This window comes from Schistocerca americana, chromosome 2, assembly GCF_021461395.2.
Source record: "Schistocerca americana isolate TAMUIC-IGC-003095 chromosome 2, iqSchAmer2.1, whole genome shotgun sequence".
In the NCBI taxonomy this organism is placed as follows: Eukaryota; Metazoa; Arthropoda; class Insecta; order Orthoptera; family Acrididae; genus Schistocerca; species Schistocerca americana.
In genome coordinates this window covers 898,996,757-899,002,888 of record NC_060120.1, presented here as the reverse complement: position 1 = coordinate 899,002,888, position 6,132 = coordinate 898,996,757, and the positions used below count along the sequence as shown (strand labels likewise).

The following is a 6,132-nucleotide window of genomic DNA, read 5'->3' as shown; positions in this document are numbered from 1 at the left end:
GTAGCAGAGCGTTGCATGGTCTGGTGAATCCCGATACCTTTTCCATCATGCCGATGGGAACAGCCTCCTGACAGTTATACTGCTGGTTCCAGCTCCATTATGCTCTGGGGAACATTTACGTGCAAGACACCCTGATGGCCAAGGAGTATCGTACACTAGTTGCCGATACGTACACCTCTGTGGCTGAGCGGTTCTAGGCGCTTCAGTCTGGAACCGCGCGACCGCTACGGTTGCAGGTTCGAATCCTGCCTCGGGCATGGATGTATGTGATGTCCTTAGGTTAGGTAGGTTTAAGTAGTTCTAAGTTCTAGGGGACTGATGACCACAGATGTTAAGTCCCATAGTGCTCAGAGCCATTTGAACCATTTTTTTGAACGTACACCTCTTCATGACTATCATGTTTCCCGAGGGCAGTGGCACTTGTCAACAATGCGCCAAAAGGATGAGGAGTGGTTTGAGGAAGACAGTGGAGAATTCCAATTGATGTGATGGACCCCCAACTCGCCCGATCTGAAACCACTGGGAGGTGACTGAACATAGTGTCAGAGCTCGTCGCCCCCCGGGAGTTAGGTGACTTGCGTGTGCAGATATGGTGCCAGCTCCCTCTAGCGATCGACCAAGGCCTCATTGTTTCCATGCCACGACCTGTCGCCGCTGTTATCCGTGCCAAAGGTGGACATACCGGCTATTAGGTAGCTGGTCGTAATGTTCTGGCTGACCGTTGTATACGCACAGGATTATCACTTCAGCGCAACCACACGAAGTGGATAGGAGTCACGCCATATAGATTCTGTGCATAAGGAAAGATAATGTAGCTGGTTTCCTTTTAGAAATTGCTTACAAATTAATGAGAAGCTCATATGCGAATGCAGTCTTTCTCGGCGTATTCCAATGATGAATTCCTCTCGGCTTATCAGCCGAGTGGTGGCGTCTTCTTGTCGCGTCGTTTCGATGAGTTTCGTACCCATCATCTTCTGGCGAAGAAACTCATCGAAACGTTGCGACAAGACGACGCCACCACTCGGATGATAACCAGAGAAGAATTCATCATGAGAAGATCATGTTTTACCTCATGCAAGAAGGAGACACTCCCACAAGCTCGTTTTGGAACTCAACAACGACCTATCGAGAAAGCAGTTCATCGTTCTTGGTCGAGATCCTACGAGTCTCATGTTTATACAGGGTCATTAAGCTTCCCCCCAGAGACGTTTTATGCAACCTGCACTACGGATGTATCAGGAACCGTATCCAAAACGGGCGACGAATACGTAATCGGTATAAGTTCCCTCTCAGAGCTTTGGGCGACAGTTAACAAACGCAATCGTACTGTGAAAAATGTAAGTGAGGGCTGAACCTAGATATACCTTACTTCTGCCGCACTTATCCAAGCACCTCCAATCATTCTCTGTGTAATTACCGGTGTAGCCATACAGGTTTTGGATGTAAGTTTGTTCCGTTTACAGCACTTAATCTTTTGTCAATGGTACATAAACGTTGCCTTATAAAACGTGTTTCGCCATTAGAAACAACGAAATTAAGACAGATATCAAAATGGGAAGCGTGGAAGTAATAACTGTGCGGTATATAACCCAATAAAGAGATAAATATACGAGATGACTGAGTTGCCCATGCCAACGTCGTTTTATGCAAACCCACATGACAGAGCAATGTTGTTGACCAGTTCGCTCTGGCTTTGTGACGTGTCGTATATTAACCTTTTCATTTGGTTATATACGGGAAAGTTATTACTTCCATATTTCTCATTTTGATATCTCCTGTTAATTTCGTTCTTTCCAATGGTGAAACACACTTTACAAGGCAACGTTTCTCAGCCATTTATGGTAGATTAAGTACTATAAAAGGAATAAACTTAAGTGACATCAAAACCTGTATGACTTCGCAACTAACTACACAAAGAAAGATTGTGGCGAGTCATATAGAATGTTTTCATTGGCTTATATACGTGAAAGTTATTACTTCTATAGTTCCCATTTTGATATCTCCTATTAATTTCCTTGTTTCCAATGGTGAAAAAAATGGTTCAAATGGCTCTGAGCACTATGGGACTTAACTTCTGAGGTCATCAGTCCCCTAGAACTTAGAACTACTTAAACCTAACTAACCTAAGGGCATCGCACACATCCATGCCCGAGGCAGGATTCGACTCTGCGACCGTAGCGGTCGCGTGGTTCCAGACTGAAGCGCCTAGAGCCGCTCGGCCACTCCGGCCGGCTCCAATGGTGAACCACACTTTACAAGGCAACATTTCTGAACCATTTATGGTAGATTAAGTACTATAAATGGAATAAACTTACAGTGACATCAAAACCTGTATGACTTCACCATTAACTACACAAAGAAAAAATTGAGGCACTTGGATAAGTATGGCAGAATTGGTCGCCCAAAGCTCTGAGAGGGAACTTATACTGATTACGTGGCTATCGCCTGTGTGAATAGCGCTCCAGATAGAGACTTAGTGCGGATTGCATAAAACGGATCGGCAGGGGCCGCTGAATCAGTGGATTCGAAAGGCCATACTCGACGACATGCAACGTCTCAGAGGTGCTAAGTAACTAGCGCCCAAGTGGACAGACATTGTTCACTATGCCGTGTAGAATCGTACAGCCACGACACATACCTAGAATAGGCTCAAATGGCTCTGAGCACTATGGGACTTAACATCTGAGGTCATCAGTCCCCTAGAACTTAGAACTACTTAAACCTAACTAACCTAAGCACATCACACACATCCATGCCCGAGGTAGGATTCGAACCTGCGACCATAGCAGTCGCGCAGTTCCGCACTGAAGCGCCTAGAACCACTCGGCCACCAACGGCCGGCCCCATGAATAGGGAAATGGACAAGTTTGCAGCAAGGCAAGTCTCCAAATTGGCAGTGCGGCGCCGTTTGGACCACCAAAGGCTGTCAGCACAGCGATCATTGTTGGGGTTTCCCTTAACGCGGCAGTATAGTGTGGCAAACACGAAAACAAGCAGTAGAAATCCACGCCCTGTGCGGACGGGCATTATGTTGCTGAAATGTAAGCCCAGGATGGCTTGCCATGAAAAGAAAAAAGGAGCGTAGGATATCGTCGACGTACCGCTGTGCTGTAAGGGTACTGCTGATAACTGTCACAGGTATCCTGCTTTGAAACGAAATAGCACTGCAGAACATCACTTCCGGTTGTTGGGCCCTATGAAGGGTGACGTCAGACTGGAATCTCACCGCCGTCCAGGGCGTCTCCAGACACGTCTTCGCTAGTAACCGGGGCTCAGTTCGAAGCGGGACTCATCACTGAAGATAAGTCTACTCCAGTCAATATGATTCCAGGCTGAAAGACATTTCCGAAAGAATGGACGCGATATACTGTATAATCAAGGCGAGAACAAGGACGCACACCAACCTCGAACACTTAAGGGAATCGGCGAAATGCCGCGAGCAATGAGGATAATGTGCAAGGGGCACCACATCAGTGTTTGGATAACTGAGAATTTGGGTCAGATGGGAGGCGTGATAGGGTAGTCCGTGCAGTTGCGATCATCACTGTGTCGGGATGGCGTAGTGGTGAGTGCATCTGCCTAGTAAGCTGGAGACCCGGGTTCGAATCCCGGTCCACCACAAAATGGTTCAAATGGCTCTGAGCACTATGGGACTTAACATCTGAGATCATCAGTCCCCTAGAACTTAGAACTACTTAAACCTAACTAACCTAAGCACATCACACACATCCATGCCCGAGGCAGGATTCGAACCTGTGATCGTAGCAGTCGCGCAGTTCCGCACTGAAGCGCCTAGAACCACTCGGCCACCAGCGGTAGGCCCCTTGAATAGGGAAATGGACAAGTTTGCAGCAAGGCAAGTCCCCAAACTGGCAGTGCGGCGACGTTTGGACCACCACAGGCTGTCAGCACAGCGATCATTGTTGGGGCTTCCCTTAACGCGGCGGTATAATGAGGCAAACACGAAAACAATCAGTAGAAGAAAATGGTTCAAATGGCTCTGAGCACTATGGGACTTAACGTCTGAGGTCATCAGTCCCCTAGAACTTAGGAACTACTTAAACCTAACTAACCTAAGGACATCACACACATCCATGCCCGAGGCACGATTCGAACCTGCGACCGTAGCAGTCGCGCGGTTCCGGACTGAAGCGCCTAGAACCTCTCTGCCACAGCGGCAGGCTGGGTCCACCACATATTTTCAGCTTTCCCCATTGATTTAAATCAATGCCCATTGACAGCCAATGTCTTGAATTCCTTAGTGTCTTGATACTAATGACAGTTGGCTACATGTGGTTGGACCGACACATCAGCCGGAAGGCAAAGAGCGTAGCATCTAAGGATGATCCACCATCTATGTAAACAGCTCTATTTTCGTTTCGGCCAGAACTTTCAAAGAAATGTTCACACCAAACTCAATGAATTTGTGAAACAAGGGATTGAGGTGTAAAGATTGTACTTACGTTGCAAAACTACATCAGCAAAAAGCAACAGAAAGGAAACCACAAAAGAATATGGTCATTAACACTTCCTTAGAATTAAATTTATGTCACCAGGTGTTCGAAATGCCCACCCCCTACTGTAATACAAGTTTGCGATCGGTGGTGCAAGTATTTCAGGACAGGCTGAAGAGCTTCCTTCGATCAAATTGCAGTTGTACAATGCACTGTTTTAAATCCTCTTGGGTACTCAGACTTGTACATAGACATTATTTATGAGATTATGCGAGAGAAAAAAGTCAATGGTGTCAAATCAGACGAATGTACAGACAACGCCTTCACCACTATCCAGCGGTCAGAAAAGAACGGTGTGAGTGTTTTCCTAAGCGCACAGGCAAGTAGCGGGACAGACACCCATCGTGCTGCTACCACACACATCTATGTATTTCAAAGTGGTACTTCCTTTAAGAGTGCCGATATCACGACGACAAGAAATTGTTCGTATCTTTTATCCATTAAGGTTTCTTCAGTGAAGTATGGGTCTGCCACGTAATCCCCAATAATCTCGCATCGAACGTTCACATTCCACTGTCTGTGGTATGATGCGGATTCTCAGCGGCCCATATTTCCTACATTCAGCTTTCCATGCTTTGTGAAGGTAGCTTCGTCGGTAAAGAGCTTCTTTGCAGAAAGAACTTATTGTCATGATGTCGCATGTGACAATTCCATCTTACTTACGCACAATCGTTGGTTGTGAAGTGACAGATAATACGGATGAAAGCTGCTTGCGCGCAAAATGCGAACGGTGCAAGACTTAATACTGACATTTTTACTATTCGAATGATATCAAAAGTGAGTGATACTTCGACACGAAAATTAGTCTACTTTACGTATTTTCATTCGCTAATGTCGTACGGTATTACATTTTGAGGTAACTGTTCCCATTCTACAAGGATATTTTTGGCTCAGAAACGGGCAGTTCGGGCAATAAGTGGTGCGAGTTCACGAACGTCTTGTCGACCTCTATTCACGAGTCTGGATACTTTGACATTGGCCTCTCACTATATATATTCCTTATTGTCGTTTCTTGTTACCAATATTAGTTTATTCCCAAGAATAAGCAGCTTTCACTCGGTTAATACTCGGCAGAAATCAAACCTGCATTTGGATCAGACTTCCTTAACTCTTGTGCAAAAAGGTGTGCAGTATACTGCTGCATCCATTTTCAATAAGCTGCCACTCGAATTCAAAAAATTTAGCAGTAATCCACGCGCTTTCAAATCGAAACTGAAGAGATTCCTCATGGGTCACTGCTTCTATTCTTTCGAGGAGTTCCTTGAAAAATTAAGCTGATTCTTATTGTATTGCTGATAGCGTTTACTTAAACTTATGGACTGACTTTTATCAGGTTCATGAACATTTCTTTTTATCTGTTGTTACTTTTATGTCGTAATTTCATGTACTGACACGTTCCACGACCTTGGAGATTTGCTCCTCAATTTGGTTGCTATGGAACTTGACGTGTAAATAAATAAATAAGTACCCCCACCAGATAACTGAGGACGTAGGTTGCAAGTGCTACTCCTCGACGATGGGGATGGCACACGAGTGGAATTTGTGGCGGCTGGAGAGTGGCGTGTGGTGAGTGGCGCGCTGTATCAAACCATTCAAAGACGTCTCGGAAAAAAAAAAC

At 45.6% G+C, this 6,132-nt stretch overlaps 1 non-coding gene across 1 annotated transcript; it reads left to right on the top strand.

Annotated features, from left to right (window-relative positions):
• The first annotated feature begins 3,546 nt into the window (after positions 1-3,546).
• On the top strand, positions 3,547-3,621 carry Trnat-agu. The gene has a single exon. It is a non-coding gene; the product is annotated as a tRNA-Thr (tRNA).
• Positions 3,622-6,132: the final 2,511 nt, after the last annotated feature.